A 21,467-nucleotide genomic window follows, 5' to 3' on the forward strand; every position below is an offset into this window, starting at 1 on the left:
CTGGAGAGACAGTTTTGCGGTTAAGAGCACTTACTGCTCTTGTAGGGGCCCTGGGTTTGGTTTCCAGAACCTTTTGTAAGCCAGATAGTGGCTTACAACCATCTCTAACTCCAGTTCCTGGAGATCTGATGCCTTCTTCTGACTTCTGCAGGCTTCTACATGCATGTGGTATACATATATACACTTAGGCAAATGTGCACATGTGCACACACACACACACAGATAAATTAAATAAACATCTTTAAAAAAGAATAAATTATTTTTCAAGTTCTCCAACAAACAGCCTCCACATTCTATTCATTTCTGCAATTGTAAATAAGAATATTCAGTCTTTCAACATCATGAATTTTAACCATACAAAGAAAAGCATTTAGCGCTCTCTGTTAAGGTCAGCAGGTTTAAAGTCTGTTTCAATTCTTTAGACATTAAGCTATTTTAACTGGGATTGAGTTCAATGAAGACAACAGACTAGAGAAAATCAAAAAAGAGAGTGGCAGAAGTTGATGACATGAAAGAGAGAAATATACCTTTCTCTCTCTGAAGACTGATAATGTGAGATCCTTCAAGATGCTGTAGAAACTCAGTGATTCCTTGACAGAAGGAACTAGATCTACATATACATTCTCCCCTTGGGAATGGACCATGGTGCTCATCAGATTCCCAAACAGAGCCAAGGCCTCCGGAGTTTGAGAGCACTAATGCAGAAGTCTGAAAGATCAAGAATTCTTATAATGTGCATTAGAGTCATGGAGCTGACAAAGTAGTTTGAAAAGGGTGATGAGCTCAATTTTAGATCATCCGAATTTTGGAGGTCCCCGTAAATCATAAATGAGGTGCCTTACTGGCACTTACAGGGCTTGAAAAAGTTCAGATGTCAAAGCTAGGACACTGACTTTAGGTATCATCTTGGCAGAATTCCTAAAGTAATAGGGATAGATTATCCAAGGAAAGAGATAATAAGAAAAAAAGAGTGATAAAATTGCATTATAAACAAAGAAAAGATGCTTAAAAAAATTCCAGGGAACAAATTAACTCCATGCATCTGGTATAATATGCAACAGTTGTGGAAGTTGACACTATTCATTTTCAAAATCATTTGCAGGTTTTTACCAGTCATGAAGACTGAAAAGCATTGACTCATTAAACAGTATCTGATTGCCCACTAAGTGACCAGTACTGTTCACTGTTAGCACACAATGAATAAGACCTGTGGTTACTAGTCTCATGGCTTAAACATGCTAGGTGGAGAGATAAACTTAATTTCCCTGAATAGAAGATCATTTTATCCCCCATTCTTTTCTTTTGCTTTAAGTATCACTCTTGTTTTTGAGTATTTTCCCCCAAAGAGTCTGGTTTTGAAAAGCTCTGTAAATGTTCTGAAACTACAAAATTGCACATGCGTGGTGTGTGTGTGTGTGTGTGTGTGTGTGTGTGTGTGTGTGTGTACAAGTACATGGTTCTGTTGATGGGCATATGAGTTCTGTCAGATTTCTGGAAGTCTTCGGAGTCTTCAAATGTTAATATTCTTTAATTCAGACCTAGTTCACATCTTCTCATGTGATTAGCATGCTGCCTACTGGTAGTGTCCATACAATGTCATAAAGAGAGTTACCCCAAAGCTCAATTTGCATAGGATTGCTTTGTGTAGTGCACTACAGGGCTCCTCCTCCTTGTATCTGATTATTTTTAATTTCACACAGCCTCTATTTCTTATACTGACTCTCTTCTGCATCAGGCTGTCTCCTCTTAAGACTAATACTGCCAGATATGACCTTGCCCTGCCTTATGATAGTCTACCATGTGGAGCTAGGAAGGCCCATTGAGACAATAACTCTAATTTATCACAAAAATTTTAATTGTGTGGTTAGTAAACCATACAACTGACGTTTACTAAACACTTTGCTGTGTCCACTGATTGGCAGTGTCTTCTTCATTTGTGAAACCTTTAACACCAGCCATGATCTGCTTTTAGGAGCAAAGTTCTAATGTGAGTTAATTTATGTCTTGTTTTCTTCTCTTTGTAAGCAGCAAAAGTACTAAATATTTTTCTGTGTCCTGGTGGTAAGCTAAGCACACACTTACTCTTGTAAATAGCAGAATTGAGAGAAAAGTCTGTATCTATATTGGAAAACAAAGTAAGCCTTACTCATAGAAACTAACCTATGAGATACGAAAAAGAAAGTCAAATGATGGAAAGTCAGGGGCTCAGGACCCTCCACTGTGAAGATGGGACTGGCCAAGACTAACACGGCAGCTAGTTGAGGTACTGGAGAAGGTCGGCCTCTACCACGGGACATGTTCCTGTTTACACCAGATATTTTGGTATAGCAGTCTCATAGACTAAGACATTATTTTCAGCTTAGCTATGTCATATTAATATCTGATTTGTGAGGCTTTAAGCTTACGTGTCATAAACGTGGTAAGCATCGTGAGTTCTCCTGCATTCTCCACTCTTTATTAGTAAGATATCACAATGTTTTCCCGAGTGATTTAAAACCCTTTAAAATGCACAACTCCAATAGTTTTTTTTCCTTCTTCGTTTATGTTCTGGCTATCATCTAAGTTGTGAATGGCCACTGCATATTTAGTTCATTTCCACACTTTTATGTTTTGTGATTGTTTCTCATGTTTTTAAAATTAGTTTTTAGTTTAGCACACAAAGTAATGCTTTTCATCATGGCATCTCACTTTTTAAACATTTGGTAGGAAAATTTCTGGTTGGAATTTTAAAAAATCTACCAGAAATAAAATTAATGACTTTAACAATAAAATTAACAAAAGAAGAAGAAGAATTTCAACTGCTGAATTTTTGTTCACAATCTGTGTTTCTAGATTTTTGAATGAATGTTGCAAAGAAAATTTGTACCATTCACCAATAAAGACAAGAGTGAGAGTTCTTTGGAATTATGTTTCTGCCTGCTCCCTTTTCCAGTTTTGGTGATGCTGGGGTTAAAATCAGGGTCTTATTTGTTGACCATGTGTTTTTTTCCTAGTACTTTAAAATATTTATAGGAATGAACCTAGAAGTAGAGTGATTTGGTCACAAGAAATGCAAAATTTGAAATCTTTAGGTGCTAGGTCTCCAGCCTAGAGCCATGCCCAGGGTGAGCTTGCCAGGGCAATCTCTCTGCTCCTGGGTTGCTTCTTCTCCAGGTTTACCAAAGCTGGGAGGTTGCAGGTCAAACCTCAGTGGCTACATCCCTCCCCATGTTTGCTTCACATGGCCTACGCAGGGCTCTGTAGCTTCATGGTGACACCATGTCACCCCTTGCCTGTGCCAGCTGGTGAAGCTGCCTTTCCCTCTGGGCCCAGCCATTGCTTAGGCCCATTCCTGGGAGTCTTTTTATTCTCTCTCTTTCTCGTGAGCTTGCTGTGGCCACTGGTGACCCTTGAGGTCCTGGCAAGCCCTGGGTGATCCACTGTAGCTAAAAACACTCTCAGCAGAGTGTTGCTTTTGGTCTCATCCTTTTCTCCACTTTCTGCAAACAGCAGGTATTTGTAGAATTCTGCTCCATCTCCTCTCAGGCTTTACTGGTTTCAAGCAGCTTGAGGGGAGAGGACAGTTATTGGGGTTTTACCCACTTCACCCCAGTGCTTTATCTGAGATCATTAAATAACAACAAAATAATAATAATGATAACAATGACAAATGTTGGTTGTGTGTGTGTGAGCATGTGCCCTTGTTTTCACTAGAGTTTGAAACAGGGCCTTGTGCTTGCTAGGTAAGAGCTTACCAGTGACTGAGCTGTGGTTCTGCCATGTGGGAGTCAGTATTTCTCAGCTTCCAGAACTAAAGCAATTTGCTATCTACTTCTGCATCATCATCATCAGAACTGGAAGTCACATGCGGGGCTCAGATTGCTCTTTATTCAGAATTCAGGGGCTACAGTAGTTATTAATAGATTATCCCAGACGAGTGGGAAATTTCTCATGTCTGGTAGGAAGAATCTCATAATTTCCTTAAACTTTCTTTTTTGAGAAATACTTTATAAAAAGGTTTCCGAATGATCTTCAGGACAAAGTGGCAGGTTCTAGCATTGCAAGTACCTACCTCCCCAAAGGAGGGGAGCCATGTTTCTTTAATAGTTTTTCACCAAAGAAGAGGCATAGTCCTACTCAGTCAGAGAAGCAGTCTCCTGTGGAATGACAATTAAGTGATGCATACACACATGCAGGTCTAATATAGCAGATATGTAGGACTAGACTCCTGCATGCATCTGGGGATGGGACTGGTGGATCCAAGCTGTGAATAACAGTAAAAGTACCTGCATAAGTTTGAAGTTGTGACCTGGGAGATGACACTTGTCTGTGCCCAGGAAGAAGAAGAACCAAGTGTCATTGTGCTGTCTCCTGAGATATTTCTCAGTCAGAGAGAAACATTAGGAGCGATGGTCATTGTGACATTTTTCCTGTCACATAAACATTCCCCTCTTCTATGTGCCAAATGCTGCTGCTGGACAGGCTTCTCTTGCTGCCAGAGCAAAGCAGTGTGATGGTGCAAAGGCAATGGGGTGGAAGAGAGACTCTGCCTGTCCTCCTTGAGCTTAGGCAGAGTGACGACGGTGTCTTCAAGTTGTAATATTCTCATCTTTAGAGCAATGTGATCAATAGTAGAGGCAGGATTGGAAAAGTTAACCTTTTCCTGAACTCTGCAAGGTTATCAAATAATAGCCTTCTGGTAATGACTTGTCTTCACTGATATGGTAGCCTATTTTTGTAAACCAGCACTCACAGGTCTGAGGCAGGAAGATTGAGAGTTTGAAGCCAGCCTGGGGGATATAATGAGACCTTGTCTTAAAAAGCAAAGCAAAAAATGGCCACAGAAGAAAAACTCCCTGCTTGTTTCTGGTTAGGAAATCTGAGGAACAGACACCTCAGGCCACAGAGGGGGAAACAGTCACAGGTCTTTCCAAAAGAAGGATGTCTCTTAGGGGCCTTGCCAAGGGCTACTCTGTCCAGAAGGAGGACACACCATTCTAAGAAGCAGGAATTGAAGGCACGTGTAACCTGGCTCACACAGTGGGCTGGGAAGGCAGGAGGTGGGTGGAGAGAAGGAGCTGGCTCCCATCCACTCTTTCTTCTTCCTTATTTCTGGTAAGGAAATTAAGGGACTAGTCACCAACAAGAACGGGAAAACCTCGATTTTGGAGGAAGGAGTTAGATAAAAATTACCTCCTCAATAGTCCTCCAATCATCAGCATGTAGAACAGGCATTATCATCCCACACCACAGCTCCTGAGCCCCAGAGCTTATCAACAGCTTAGCTAAAGCTGTGGAAGTTCAGAAAGGGCAAATTCCGAGGGAGCTCTGGGACATTTAGATCTGGCCTCATGGGTGCAAGTTTCAAACAGAACTATTTTGATGTGAAAACACTAACTGTGACCACTCTATACTCTGTATGTGTGTGTCTTTTAAAGATTTATTTATTTTATATGTGTGTTTGAATGCTTGCATGTATGTGTGTGCACCCCACCTTCAGAGGCCATAAGAGGATAAGAGAGCCCCTGGAGCTAAAGATGTGGATGCTGGGAGCTGAACTCCACTGCCCTCCTGTTTTCTGCGGGAGCAGAGATCTCTCCAGTCTCATAGTTGGCGTTTTACTGTATCTCCCATGTGGGGGCGGAAGAACTCTTTTTAAATAAAGAATCAGGTGCCCCTGGGACATTTGGCAAGTTTCATGCTACCTGCCCGGTTGGCAACTCAGCATAAGAATGCTTGGTTAGAATTCCCTGCCTACAGTATCCCCATGGCAACAGTCACAGGGGGTGCCATTCTCTGTGGAGCCCACAGTCAGCCAGGTAGCTGTTCCGAGGACCACAGGTGATGGTCCCCACAGAGTCGCTGATAAGAACACAAGGCCCCTGAGTGATTGGGCGGTGACAGCATTACACGGAGTGGTTGCTATGGCTTTGGTGAGAAGTGTTGCTTTTCTGAGGATTGCAAAACACTTTATGTTCCAAGCCCATGCTCTCCCTCATTCCTGACAGAGTGGAAAATGTGCTTCCACGGCTGAAATGTTCTTCTTGAGTCTAGCCCAAAGATGACATTTTTAGGAAAGTTTGAGAAGAATCCTGTGGCTGTTACTGAGTCATGGTAGAGTGGAAATGGATCTTGGCTATTTAAAGAGCTTTGTGCTACTGTTTGAAAATGTCACATTGCTAGGGAACAGGGAAGGAACGGAAAACTTTCCACTTGCTATCAACAAAGAAAGATTGTTACCCAAAGCCGAACAACGGGCTTGAGTCTGTTACCTGGTTGACAGAAGGAGGAGGCTATGTCTCAATAAATACGATGCTCTTGAGGGTGATGGCTCATTAGGAGTACAGCATGGGAATCTTTGGAAGCCGTTCTTGCTATGGCCTCAAACAGCTCCCTGCCTCACTGGACCCCAGTTGCAGCTATACTGAAGGAAGAGGCGACATTTCTCCAGTGTACCTTTGACCCTGATGAAAACCATAAGTGTCCCTGGGTCCCTTCCTGTAGAACATTGTTTAACAGATCTGGGGTTAAACGAGAATAAGCTTTGACCAACAGGCAGATATAGAAATGGGAATGCTAGTAAGAGATGTAGTTCAGTGGTCAGGTACTTACCTAACATGCACAGGCCCTGACCTCCATCCCTGGCACCATGCATGCATGTGTACATAAGTATATATATATAAAAGAAACTATAGTGTATGAAAATGGAGCTGTGAGTGTTGGTTGATCCTGGACATGGAATCCAGGGTTTCTAGCATGCTTGGCAAGGGCTCTGTTCCTGAGCTACATCTCCACCTAAGATATGTTTTCAAAATACTTAGTGTCCTGCTTTTTAACCTGTAATGTAGTGTCACTTCTTGTGTGTATGCATCTGTCTTTAATGACCACTTAGAAGTTCTTTGTACACCACCTCTAGTCTCTGTTATTATAGGTTTACTTTCTTTCTCTAATAAGTAAAGACGTAACATTCTATAGTCTCAGAAGACGCCGTAATGAAAAATGGCTTTGCTAACTTAAGTAATTATGATATCCTATTGAAGGGCTTTTAATGAATCAAATATATTTTTAATGTATCTTTTGATCATTAGTATTTTTTTTTTCATTTTGGCAAATTTCCCAATAACATTCTTGGCCAAATATTCTTTGGGGAATGTATATAACATATATATATATATATATGTTATATACATATTTTGGTTTTTCAAGACAGGGTTTCTCTGTGTAGCTTTGCACCTTTCCTGGAACTCACTTTGTAGACCAGGCTGGCCTCGAACTCACAGAGATCTGCCTGCCTCTGCATCCCGAGTGCTGAGATTAAAGGTGTGCACCACAACTGCCCGGCCTGGGGAATATTTTTTATATAGATTTGGGAAAGCTATTTATATTTAAAGTACAATTAAGCATAGTTACCTGTGTCGTAAATTTTCCTGTGTTTCCAGTTTGTCTTTCAACTTTATTTGCGATGATTTGGGACAGTTAACATTTCTACATGCAGTCCTTTAAAAATTGTTTTATGAAGGACTGCGGAGATGGCTCAGCAGCTAAAAGCACTAGTTGCTTTTCCAGAGGTCCTGCATTCAGTACCCAGTGCCCATGCCGGGCTGCTCACAACTTCCTGTAACTCCAGCTTCAGGGGATCCAAAGCCCTCTTCTGGCCTCTGTGGGTACCCACACATACAAGTTAGTTGCAGATACATAAATAAAAATACAATTAATCTTTTAAAAATTAAGAAATTCTTTGATGTTTTCTACATTTGCTATAGACTCAGAGAGATCTCTATTTCAGTATACATGAGATTATTTGTGTATTTGAGTTTCCTCATACATATTTTTGTATGTGTGCATAGTGTGTGGCATGTCTGTTTGTGTGTACAGTGTGTATGTACATGTTTATTTGTTGCATGTAGAGACCAGATGTCAACTTTGGGTGTGTTCCTCTATTACTCCCTGCCTTATTTTTTGAGATAAGTTTTCTCAGTGAAGCTGAGATCACCAGTTCATCTAGGCTGGCTGGCTACTGAGCTCCAAAGATGCACCAGTCTCAGCCTCCCCAGCTCTAGGACGGCAAGTACACACTGCTACACATGGAAGCTTTTACATGGATGCCGGGGATCCAAACTCAGGTCCTCATGCTTGTGTGCCAACCACTTCACAGATGAGCCATCACTCTAACCTTAGATTGTTTTTTATGGTTTTGTTTTCTGCATTTGACTTCCAATGTGTCTGGAACTAATTTTAGTATAGTGTTACCAAAGGCTCTGTTTTCAAACTTTAATTTCATTTTAGATATCAAATATTTCATATTATTCAACGTCTATACCTTCAACCTTTTTTACTTTCTTCATATTCTGGCCTTAATGCCTAGTTTTGTTTGGTGGTAGCTGAGTTTAGATCTGATTTCAACATATCCTATACACTAGAGTGTGGCAGTCTCCTTTGGGATAGACTAGACCTCCCTTTCCCTCATCCAGTTACACAGCTATACTTTAGATGTCCCAAGCCATTTGGGGACCATTTCTAGCAGTAACAACATCTCGGGGATCAAACAATAGTGAGTAACCTATCTCATTCCTGCAAATGAATCCACAGAAGTAAGCCTCAAGTATTTACAAACACAGGTAGAGGTGCTTCAGGGGGACTAAATCTGCATCTGAGTTAGTTATGAACATTCTAAGGATTTAGAGAAGAGGGTGTAAAGGGAAAGAATAAGGAAGTGGACAAGAGGGGGGGACACACAGGACAGGGAGACAGTTTTAACTTTTTAATTGTAATAACAAGGTGTGTGTGTGTGTGTGTGTGTGTGTGTGTGAGAGAGAGAGAGAGAGAGAGAGAGAGAGAGAGAGAGAGAGAGAGAGAGAGAGAGAGTTTGTGTGTACTTAATAGAAATGAGGAGCACACCAAGTCCCACCCCAGGAGGGATTTGAGAGATAGACCAAGGGAACTGGTAAGTCTGGACTGTGAGGCCACACTGTCACTCCCGTCAGGAGCTGTCTCCCTCCAACAGGGAATGGATAGCAATCTTTAAAAAAAAAAATGGAGTTTGGAGTTGTACATGGCCTAACAGTTCCTAACGTATCGAGCTCAATCAATCCTCCTGCCTCAGCCTCTGGAGTAGCCAAGGCTATAGGTATGCACCATCACGCTTAGATCTTGAGCTTTTAAAGAAGGAAAGAGAGAGGAAGGGAGGAAGGAAGGAAGGGAAGAAGAGTAGGGGAGGAAGGAGAAGGATGGGGGAGGGGAGCTTGTGACCTTCATTATACAAAATAGGTCCTTTCTTCTCCAGACCAGTGAAAGGGAGCTGTGGGGCCATAGGAAGAAAATGAAGTGCTGAAGTCAACCACTAAGATGACGGTTGCTTAATAATGATTTAGGACTGTCAGTTGCTACAGTAAGACATAACAGTTGTCACCTTGCTGGCCAATCGAAGCTTGCCAGGTCCCCCAGGCACTGAAGTGCCAATGAGCTTTCATTCAAAATGAACCACACAGATTTCTGTTCTAATACACCCTTAGCTTTCTCTATGATCTGACCCAGGAGATGCCACTCTGCTCTCTCTCTCTGTGTCCAGATCGCAATTGTTTATTCACAAAGTTCCTTTATCGTAAATTCATCCCTACAGTTTTGTTTGATTTTGACAAAAGGAAGAAAAGAAAACCGACTTCTGCTTCCACAGCAAGAGTTCGCCGTACGGTTTTCAGAATGGCTGGCTGTGTGGTCAACTGTTTAGATAAATTCGGAAGCACAAGCGGTACAAGAATCACTTATATAAGCATGGGTTGAATAGCAACCCGTGCCTCAATTTTGGCTGCGATGACAGAGCTGGGAGGTCTAACAGAAGCCAGGAAGCCTCTCTGTTGTCATTCAAGATGGAGGGAGACAGTCGTCTTTCTCCATGCATCGTGGCTGAGCTTTTTTGCCTTACTCTTGTCCCCAGACAAGGATACAAGGTCTCTCTGTGTTTCCACAATGATACCAGGTGCCTCTGTGTTCCCTAATACTTATTGTCCACTTTCTTTCCACAATGTTTCATCATGAAGTAATCACCAACATTCCTGGAATCTATTTCTTCCACCAAATAAGCTATCATTGCCAACAGCATCACCTTTGCCCAACCATGTCCCCATGGATACGCTGCTTCCTCAACACCATTACAGTACTGACGTCTGTTCAAGTTATGTTCACTTTTGCCCCACAGGATCGTCCTCGATCTATCTGTTGTGAATTCCCCTTGTCTTGTCTTGGCAGGCTTGTGCAACTCTACCTATTGCAACCTCCATGGTCTCTGGGAATGCTCATCTTCTCTGGAGAAACACACGAATACTTGGTCTGACAGGATACGTTTTATGACTTACAAGTTAATTTTTGCTGAAAGCTCATCAAGATCATGACATAATTTGCAGTTCTCTCCCATGTAATATATTACCTCATGAAGAAAGGAAAATAAAAATTATGAAAACAGGGTGACTGAACGATAGAGAATAATGTGTAAGAATCCTGTAGCCCATCATTCACAAAGCCACTTCCCAGTCTTACTTCCCAGTATTCCGCAAATTGCAGTCTGAGGGATGCCTTTTTCTTGTCAATACAGAAAGAGGAAAATAACTTTCCAAATGTTACCAAGGAAACCTGTGCACCCCAGTAACATTTCACAATAGTAATAAGAGAAATACATCTCTCTGGGATCCAGCCTCCTTACATATGAGCTTGTAATGTCTGGGACTTTCAGTGTCTTTTTGCCTTTCCTTTGCAGACATAATCTTACTATCTAACCCAGACTGGTCCTGAGCCTGAAATGTAGTCCAGGCCGCCATCAAACAGGTCTTCCTGCCTCAGTCTTCCACATGCTGGGACGATACATAGGTGTGTGCTACTGTATCAACTTCAAACTTTAAAAAAAATATTTGTTTAGTTGAAATCTGACAGAAGAAAAAATAGCATGTTCTGGAATGAAAACAGAAGAACTTGGAAGGCTGCATATTTTAAAATGAGTTGCACTGGTTTTCTTTAATTATGTGACCCCTGATAGGCTGTCTATACACCAGGGCAGGCCTCATTCCTAAGATTACCTGGACAAATGCAAACAAAATGTGGTGGAGAAATTAATAATGACAATGACAATGATAATAATAATAATAATAATAATAATAATAATAATAATAATAAAATCTCAAAATTGAGTGGGCAGTGATGAGAAAGTGGAACAGGTAGTTACAGGAGGAGTTTGAGGGGGTGAATATGATCAGAATACCTTGAACGGAATTCTCAAGGAATCAATAAAAATATTGTCAAAAATAAGCTGGACATACATTTAATTTCTTCTGTGCAAATAAGCAAAATATATACGAGTAGTGACTAGAAAGTCTCCAAGTTCGGTCTGCTTCACTGTGTCATCAAGATGCACCTGGCAAGTCATGTGTGAGTTCAGGAGACCAGTTCCCATCCCTCCTCCTGCATAGCCATCATGTGACCTTGGCTAGGATGCTTCATCTCACCAGCTTTGGTTTTCCCTGTAGAAGGGGAGAGATGAGCTCATTGTGAGCTCCAAGGCTCCTTGGAGGGCCAGTGCTTCATGCCACTTGGCTTTGCTTTTGACAAGGCTCTCTCTTTATGAGCCTCCAGATCTGGAGCTCTGAGATTTCCCCTCATCTCTAGCACTTTCCACCAGGAGATTATCTTATTGCTTGTAATCTTTCTTAGCATTACATTCAAAGTCCAAGATAAGCCTGTGAGATCCAACTGCAGGGCTCTATTCTGGCTTCTAAGGGGCCAATTATAAAAGCCAGGTCCCAAGGACCCTGCAGAGGGCAGGCCAAGCTAGGGATCACACATTCCTGACCTTAACTCACTCAGCCCCAAAGAATCTTTCAAACTTCTGCACTCTTGGCTGCTCTCTCTAGATACTGAGGGGGATGCTAAGAAATCAAGGCCTCCATCTTCCCTTGAGGAGGAGGAAATGCATGTTGGAGTTAGGTGAGCAAAGTGTTGGGTCATGGGTGATTGAAGATGGGTCTCTACCAAGGACAAAAAGTCTGAGCCTTAAAAACTTTCGTGAGGAAGATCTTACCTGAGAGAGGGAATTATTTATTTTTACTTTTTATTTATATGTCTGTTTAAGTGTGTGCCATGTGTGTATGGGTGTCTGAGAGACTACAAGGGGGTGCCTGGTCCCCTGGAGCTGGAGTTACAGGTGGTTGTGAGCCATTTAACGTGTATACAGGGACTGAACTCTGGACTAGCACCAAGTGCTCTTAGGCACTGAACAATCTCTCCAACCCTCTGAATAGAGAATTCTTGACCAATGGAATAACATATATAAGACTTGAATTCTGGATTAAGCATGGCATATCCTGGCCAGGGCTAGCTTCCTGTGTGTGTGACCTGTGCTGTCATGGGGCTCCATTCTTAGAAGGCCCCAGTCTTCGCTTATTATCATGCCACCATCATTTAAAAATTCTTAATCATTTTTGAACAAAGACCTAGTATTGTCATTTTCCATTGAGACCCACAAAGTAAACCTTATCTCTTAGTTGGCATCATTGAGGGAAAGTCCCCATGGGCAGTGGTACGCATGATATCGAGGAAGAATGGGAATGTTCCTCTTAAGTGTTTACAATTTTTCCTGCAGAATAATATGGTAACACTGACATTTTTCGATCCCTAATATGATGTACACATGACTGTGACACAAAGCTGATTTGGAGACTGTCACTATCTGTGGATAAATCTTGAAAGTCCACTTGGGAATGGAAAAGAAAGTGGATGTGAGGAAAAAGAGCAAACGCAAACACACACACACACACACACACACACACACACACAACACACACACACACACACACACACACACACTTAGTTTCAGCAATAAATTAGGGACAGGTGGTTGGAGAGGACAGATGTGAAACAGAAAAAGAGACAGAGGCAAAAAGACAGAAACGTACAGAAACCAAACTTACATGATGTTATTTCTCACAGACTTTTAAAAGATGTATTACCATGTTTTTAATTATGTTTATGTGTGTGGGTATGTACATCTGAGTGCGTGCGGTGCCCTCAAAGGCCAGAGCTGATCGGCTGCTCAGGAACTGGAGGTTGTGAGTTGCACAGATGTGTGTGCTGGGAACTGCTGTGCATGCTTTTAATTGCTGTGTCGTCTCTTCAGCTCCTTGTTCATTTATTCATCCATCTATCCACCCACCCATCCATCCATCCATCTGTCTGTCCGTCCGTCTGTCCGCTCATCCATTCATCCATCCATGCAGTATTTGCTGACCACCCACTGCTTGTCCAAATACTTTCAGACTGAGGGATCCAGCTGTGATTAAAGCTCCACCTATGTGATGATTATTATAGTTTAGAGAGGTGAAAAGACGCTAAACGAAAAATTATGGTTGTAGGAATGCCCTGGGTGGGAGCATCTGCCTGTAATTTGAGAATAATTGGGAATAGAGAGAGTTTTCTAGTCTTTCTCCGTCTCTCTGAGTGCATTTGTATGTGGGGAGTGATATACTAGAGGCAGAAAGAGAAATAAAAGTGGTGAGGAGTGTCGCCTTCCTCGATCTCTTTTCTGGCATGTTTTCCCTGTAGGTTTGTTAGAAAACGTTCATCTCTTCGGCTGTCCACACAGTTCCTGTGCAGTTCCGATGGTTCCCTTGGTGGCCTTTCTTCCTGGTCATAGTTTGTGTTTTGAGGCTGGCCAGCCACCCAGCCAGACTGGATTTCCCTGGGCAGTTTGGGAATGTAACTAGGAGAAGTCTGATGACTGATTCCAGCCGGCTGTGTGAACCGATGGTTGCTTCCACCATACGAACCGAGCAATGCTAAAACTGGTCCGTCCTGGAGGTGGGTGAGGGGCTCAGAGTGGACAAGCACTTCCCAGAGCTGTGGAAGGATCCAACCTCTGGCTCCAGCTTATCTTCACCCAAGTCCTGGCACTTCCCTTGAGTTTCACAGGGCACACCAGCACAGCTGAGATAGCGTTCTGTTGTTAGCCAGCTTTTCAAATTTCCTATTATTTTTCTTTTATTTTTCCACAGAGATCCCCAGTGTTCGTAGTAAAGAGACGCATTGGTGGCAGAAAACATCTATATCACCAAGGGCTACTTTGAGATCTCCTTTTATTTGATCTAATTTCTGTCTTTTTTTGAGATGGTGTCTCATTGTGTGAACCGAGCTGGGCTCAAACTTGTGATCCCACTGCCTCAGACTATCTTATTTCCAAGGTGACCAGACTGTACATAACCAACATGAGTCAAAGGCCACTGGCATGCTTAGGAGCCTGGAGGAAGCAGGAACAAAAGCCTCCCAGGTGACTGCTGACAGTGCCTCCGCTCTGTACAGCACATGGGAAAACCACAAGCCGTCAACATGACAGCGAAGGGCCAGCCCATTGAAGACACCCCCCTTCCCCATCCTCCGGGAAGGACAGTCACAACTGTGTCTAAGTGAGGCCTTCACCATTCTCTTTGTGCTAATGTTGACCCGGGATAAGCTGGATACATCTTCACATTCTCCTGTCCTTGGCCTTGCTGCTGCCTTCCAGGGCACTGTGGGTAGACATTTGGGAAAGCTACTGGCTGATGGATGGGTGAATCCCTGAGCAGACTGAGCAGGAGCAATATTTTGGTGATTTCAATGCTGACACAGACACATATCACACTAACACTCTCCATCGCTCGCCCTAGGATTCCCCTATCAAATTTCGCCCTCCCTCTGGCGTTATCTAACTCCGGGAAAAAGTCACCGCGGCACTTGAGGGTCTCCCATGTTCCTACGTGAGGCATAAAGACATCATCGAATTGCTCAGAAAAGAGAAAGTGAAGTGGCTGATACAAAGCTGGGCAACTAGAATGGACAGTTAGAGTGCCTGTTTCCATCCTGGACATGGTTACCAACAAGCCCGAGAGTCAGGGATTTATCTTTGTGTTTAGTACTAATGGCTGAGCCCAGGCTTGTCATTTCCTGGCACCAGACACCACTCATTGTTCCCTGCAAGACTTTGGGTTGCCTGCTTATTGCACAGTCACGTTGTCACACTGACTACAAATGACAGGGGCCCAACGTCCACCATCTCTTGCTAGGGGGAGACTGTGAGAAGAACATGATGACCAGATTACTCCCATAGCCCTTGAAAGGAAAGGGTGTGGGAGAATCAGGGCATAGGACTGGGCTCAGTGGCTGGCACAGGCATGCACACACAGAAAGAATGAGGCCAGGTGACCTCTACCCTTTCCTCAGCCTCAGGGGTGTCCTGACTCTCTGCATCCTTTCAGGAGATTAGGAGACATTAATTTAGTCCCACTTCTAGCCCAGGCATCTGGAGGGTCAAAACAAGCGGAATACCAACAGAGTGTGGCCTTCGATCTCCAAGCAGTTCCTTCAATGACCTCGCCTCACGCAAAGGCTCAAGTTGTTTCAGAGAGATGTCTGTTCACACAAACACTGCGAAGCTGTTCTTTCCTCTAAGCACCACACTCTGGGTTTGTCAAAACATTTGAAGAAGACTAATTCGTGCCTCAAAAGGAATTCTCTCTCACTCACAAAGCTGCCAGGTCTGTGGGCTTAGGGCCTTCATGCTAAAATATGTCAAGGCATTAGAGGGCGGAGGAAGGTGAGCCTCGGTAGAGACTCAGAGGCATGCATGTCACAGAGGTGGAGGAGGCAGGATTTGCAATGTGTGTCCTCAGTACAGAAGGAAAAGTCCAGTGGTTTAGGATTCTGCTCTCTGGCCCCTCCCTGCCCCCGGTGGTTTAGGCGCCTGTGGGAGCATCATAGGGAAGTGGAAAGCATGGGTTCTGAAGCCAAGGACACTCACATTCAAGTCCAAGTTTTCTATTTACAGGTCATGGGGGCCTGTGTCATTGCTTCTGTTTCACCTGAGATGGCGAGCACACTGTCAGTCTCTCTTTATAGGACAGGATAAGGATCAATTAGGTTAAACGAGGACCCCATAATCCTCAGGGTGCTCTGTCGGGTTGTGGTGAATCTCACGGGGGGACATGCAGGCTACAGGTCCCACTGTCACCTGTACTCTCTGCCCAGGCGAACTGCTCAGCTGTGGGGCACTTTTTCTTCCGTTGCCAACAGGTCCCGAAGTACAGAACAGAAACTCGGCAACTGACATAAACAATTTCAAACAATAATTTCAGAAGACAAATTGCTCCATTTGGGCACCAAGATTCCTCCCAGAGGCTTTCCCCACTTGTTTATGTGTGCTGTGGCGCTGAGCCATGAGTGAATTAAGCAGACAGCATGCACACACCCCAGAGAGGACAGCAGGAAGGGTGGGGTAGCGGGGGACCTCCCATTTGTCCTGCTTTCCTTGAAAGCCATTGCTGAGGGAGGTCCTCTAGCAAAGGGACTCTGATTTATGTTTCATATCTGTTTGTTCATGGGGAGGTCACATGATCTGGTGCCAGAAGATAAGAGTTCAAGTCCAGCTCTACTATGCTGTGCTTGTGTGGATTTGGACAGCTCACACACCCTTTTCTGACCTCCATCCCTCAGGAGACTAAATCATCACACACACAGTATAGGGTAATAAGGACCATTAGATCTCTTGAATCATGATAAATAACTAAACAAACATGAGCAAGACTAACATAGTTTATAGTCAAGAGAAAATTGGGAATAAGAGGGAATTAGAATTTGGAACAAGGGTATAGTTTGTAAGGGCAAAGATATTCTCCTTAAATGAAGAGGAGATTCCTTTTTCTCCCGTGACTGTGGTCTTTGAACACACAGACTTTAGCTTTTCTAAAACCCTGATACATAAAACTGAGGAGATAACTTGGTCCATAAAGCACACACTCGAGGACCTGAGCTCTGATCTCCAGCACCCATGTCAAAGGCCAGGCAAGGCCAGCTTCCAGGAGAGACACCTTCTCAAAAAGGAAGGTGGAGAGTTATTGAGGTGGGTGCCCAACCAGAATTGGAGTTGTATTATGTGTGCAGTTTTGAAATCTTCTACCTATACTGTAACCATTTTTATAGCTCATTATTCTTTGAAAACATGCATTTAATGTATAAGTTACAAGCCATTATATATCGTTTTCAGTATATTTGGATATTTCCACTTTATTGGATAGTTCAAGTTTTTCCCATAATATTTTTTTTCTGCAGGATATATAAATATAAATCTTTAATCCTCTCATGTTGTAGATAAGTTTATTATATGTTACACTCATAGTATGTGTATGCTGTATACATATATATGCATGTGCACAATATATAGGAATACTAAAATTTTAATGTAGAAAATTATAACATGCTTAATAGATACTATAATATTTAATGATCATATTTTAAGAGAGGAAAATAGTAGTGACTCTACTTTAAACACCAGGCTTTGAAGCAAAGAGAAGACTTCAGAACATTTTCTATCTAGAACATTCTGCGGTGTCAGTTTCTAGTCCACATGTAACAGCGGGGCCATTGGCAAAGGCGGGCTCTTCCACTCAGCCAAGCGTCCCTCTGCTGCTATCACGCCTCATCCTCTTCTGCCACAGGCCTTACTGAGTTACATGCTCTGGATCTCCACTCACCTTCTAATGCACCTCCTCAGCCTTGACCCCAGTGAAAAATGCTGCTATGTGGTGAAAGCTTGAAGCCCGGGCACGCTTTGTCAAGAGAGAAGCTGGTCTGGATACCAGATACCACCTGCCCCTGCCTCTGCTTCTCCCTCACGGCTGTTTCCAGGCCGGCCTTGTGGGAAGCTGGAAGGCAGCTGTGGTTGTCCTTTCTCCTACATGGCCTTGGACTAATCTTTACATCTATGAACACTACTCTCCCCAACTATATAGCCAGCCTTGTGCTTGCAGAGTTGGTGGGAGTATAAACATTTATTGACATGACTTAGTCATAGTAAAGGAAGGGCGGGTTAAAATGCATCATAGAAATAGAAGGTATTAGATGCCATGCTGAAAACTTGATTCTTTCTGGAGAGAGCTCCTCTCTCTGGCTCTATTTTTAGACAGGAGAGTATTTTCAATTATAGTAGAAGAGGCTCAGACTCTAGGCAGTGCCTGAGAAAGAGCCTTTGCCAGTGCCGATAAGCTGGTGGTGACCTTGTCAGAACCCAGACCAGACCTGGACCTCTCTACAGCTATACAAACCAGATCTAGGATAGAGTCACCCACTTCCCTACGGAGATGGAGAAGGACAAGAACTCTTTCAAACACTTGTTTGAAAGGGAGAGAACAAGTGATCAAAAGTACCTGAGAGAATAAAGGATAAATTCCGTGATGACACTAAGGACCTATATTGCTCTTACACATGATAAAGAAGAGCCAGTTGGGAAGTAATAAGAGATGACTGTGACAGACGTGTTGTTATTCAGACTTAATATAATAATATTTCTATAATGACATCTAATAATTTTAAGTGTTGTAAGCTAACACACTATAACAGTATTATAGAACGACCCCTTAATATAATGATATAATGTCACATGCCAATCATGCATGTGACATTGCTGTGGCTCCCTGAGTACAGAAATAGAGCCTTGCTTTCTCACTTTTTACATGCTTGCTCACTAAAGCCTCCTGAACTCTCCACGAGGGAGCATCTTGGTCCCCACATTTACAAAAGAACATGGAGGGTCAGGGGAGCTGCAATGAAGCCTGGTTCATTCAGAGTGACACTAAAATTTTAATCTAAGCCCACAGACTCTAGCAATGACTTAAATTTACATTTTAAATCAGAAATTTTCAGCATTGAGTACTATTGACTTAGGCATAGCATTTAGGCTTCCTCAGAGCTTGAGTACTCTGATAATGTTGGACCCTGTATTGACTTTTCCCTATGCAAATGTATCTATGGTAACATTTAGTTACAAATTTGGCACAGGAGCATATTAATAATACCTCACTAAAATAGAAAACTCATAATATATCTTACTAAAAGCTACTTAGTATGCAGTTTTTTAATTTCTGGAGTGTGTTCTTTGGTATTTTTAGATCACGGTTGATCATGGCTAACTGAAACTTGTGGAAAGCAAGATGCTGGATAAGGGGTGAGAAAGGGGGACAGTCAATTAATATTAGGGTCTGTGTGTTTTCAGCCCCTTGACTGAGGAGAAGGCTCTCTCGGTTGCCCTGTGAGGCCGATGGGAACTTGAGGACAGATACATTTCCCAGGTGTCCAGCCAATCCCTCATCCCATTGCTCCTGAAAGATAGCATATGCCTGCCCTCCCCCATGCAGCACTCCAAGGCCTAAAAATAAAGCAACAGATAGACCCCAGGACCAAGTTATTCCTGTGTGTTACAGAAGGGGTAGGAGACACTCAAGAATCGACCAAAATAGAGTCGGGAAGGACAAGTTACGTTGACATATTTGTGGTTATGTTTTGATTACTGACTTGTTAAGAGTATTTCAGCTTTTACAATAATTTTTTTTTTACTTTTTTTTTCTTTTGATGCCTTATGCTCAAGAAATGAATCTAACACTTAGAATTTATTGACATGTGTATGTGTGTATTAAATGTATATTCTATGTCTATGTCATCTAATTCTCCGTTAGGCCAGAGGCTTAAAATACATAATCCAATTAATTACATTATTTATATCTTCTAATTCATACTTGAAGTTTTATTAACATGATTAAAGACTTGTAGAAATAAGGTATTTCCAGCCTCCACTAAGACATGAATTTCTCCTTACGTTTTAGACAAACTTGAAAATGGTGTGAACACAAATCCATTCATATCTTAAACAGATTCAAACGGAAAAGACCTTCCTCTGCCTGAGTCCAGGTGTCTTTCTAACTAAGGTTACACGTATCTTCTCCTTTTAATATATTTTTAATGCATAATTTAAAAGTGTAAATAAAAGTATGCTGCCCAGTCATTTCATAATCTGTTTTTAAAAATTCCAAATCTTGGGCTATAGACATGGATCAGTGGTTAAGAGTACTTGTTGCTCTTCCAGAGGACCTGGGTTTTATTTCCAGAACCCATTTGATGTCTCACAAACACCTGTAACTCCAGTTGTGTGGGGGGTCTGAGGTCATTTTCTGGCCTCCCTGGGCACCAGGCATACACATGGTGCATATATCTAGGAACAGATAAAACACTGATGCATATAAAATAAAATAATTAAATCTAAAAGAAATGCTAAAAAAGAAGCTAATCTTGGAGATCTTTCTGCATCAGTCCACATGGTATTTTTTAAATCAGTTTCTACTTTGCATTATATTCTATTTTATCATATGCATTTAACATCATTTAATTAAACATGTCTCTGTAGGTGAATATTTATGTGGCTTCCATCTTTCTTAGGTTAAACAATAGAAACCATGTTGTTTTTTATTTGAGGTAAGATCTTCCTATGTAGCCCAATCTAGAACTGAAGTATTGATCATCCTGAGTGCCGGGAATTATAGGTACACACTGGCTTATAAACTATGATGTAACAGGTGTGCCAACACTTAGAAGACTGAGGCAGGAGGATTTCAAGACATAGGTCAACCTGGGTTATACAGCAATACTCTATCTCAAAAACAAGAGCAAAAATCCAAGTACCTGTACATATATATATTACATATATAATATACAATTTATATTAGATACCCTGAAGTTTCATAGCTAATTATGAGAGTCATACAAAAAATCTGTCTTGTGAGACTCATACAAAATTATGTCAATTATTGTTTATAGTTATGTACATCTCACCGATAGTATATATGTACCCATGTCTTCACACTTATACAGCACTTAATGTTACCAAGATTTTAAATTTAGCTCACTTGACCTGCAAACCATACCGCATCCTGACTTTTTGGTTTGAATCGATAGGGATAGCTGACATTTTGGCTTCAATATTGTCATCTATAAAGTTCATGTTTAAGGTCTGTGCAATTGAGTTACAAATAGAAAAAAGACTAAAAAATACACATACTGTTTTAAATAAGTTTATGATTTTGTGTGGGACCATGTCCTTAACATTCCAGGGCCATGTGTCCCTGGGCCATGGGTTGGATACTAGGTTGGTGTGTTTCATGTGTTTGTTGACCATTTCCCCTCTGAATTCTTTCTCGTGTTGTTTGCTTTTAATCTTATTTTTAATAGAAATCTTTGTAAAAAATTTGTCTTGAATATACTTTGCAGAATTATTTTTTCAACCTACTTAAGTTTCTTTGGGTGTTCTTTTTTTTATGTGAAGTTTTTTATTTTAAGTGGCAAATGCATCCATTTTTATTTGTACTCTGGCTGGGGAGGCAGGCATGGGAAAGCTGCCCCATGCCAAGATTATGAAATTGTTCTCTACTGTTTCCTTTATGATATCTGACAGACTTCACATACTCTTTAATCTATATGGAATTTATTTAAAGTTTATGGATATCAACTTTTCCAGCAGACTTTCATTACATATTTTTCTGTGATTTTGAACAACTGCTATCACATAAGAGTAAGTCTATACCTTTTTCTATACATAAATATATGCATAGGTAGTGCATATGTATGTGTACATGTGTATGCAGGATCACACATAT

The 21,467-nt window shown here is 41.9% G+C and overlaps 1 protein-coding gene and 1 long non-coding RNA gene across 5 annotated transcripts in view; one reads left to right on the forward strand and one right to left on the reverse strand.

Moving 5' to 3' along the window:
• Myocd (myocardin) overlaps nucleotides 1–21,467 on the reverse strand; it is a 93,563-nt gene that overhangs the window by 63,437 nt on the left and 8,659 nt on the right. The window contains exon 1 of one of the 4 annotated variants that reach the window (XM_059270921.1): nucleotides 528–651. The exons of 2 other annotated variants lie outside the window; for them this stretch is intronic. The gene's annotated coding sequence lies outside the window, so the exon portion shown is untranslated. Of the gene's footprint in view, nucleotides 1–527; nucleotides 652–21,467 lie in introns of those variants that run through there. One more of the 4 variants, XM_059270920.1, reaches the window with a different exon arrangement.
• Nucleotides 5,772–10,440, forward strand: LOC131917222 (uncharacterized). The gene is made up of 2 exons (XR_009380638.1): nucleotides 5,772–5,912; nucleotides 10,225–10,440. It is a non-coding gene; the product is annotated as an uncharacterized LOC131917222 (long non-coding RNA).

The sequence above is a fragment of the Peromyscus eremicus genome, chromosome 8a, assembly GCF_949786415.1.
Source record: "Peromyscus eremicus chromosome 8a, PerEre_H2_v1, whole genome shotgun sequence".
In the NCBI taxonomy this organism is placed as follows: Eukaryota; Metazoa; Chordata; class Mammalia; order Rodentia; family Cricetidae; genus Peromyscus; species Peromyscus eremicus.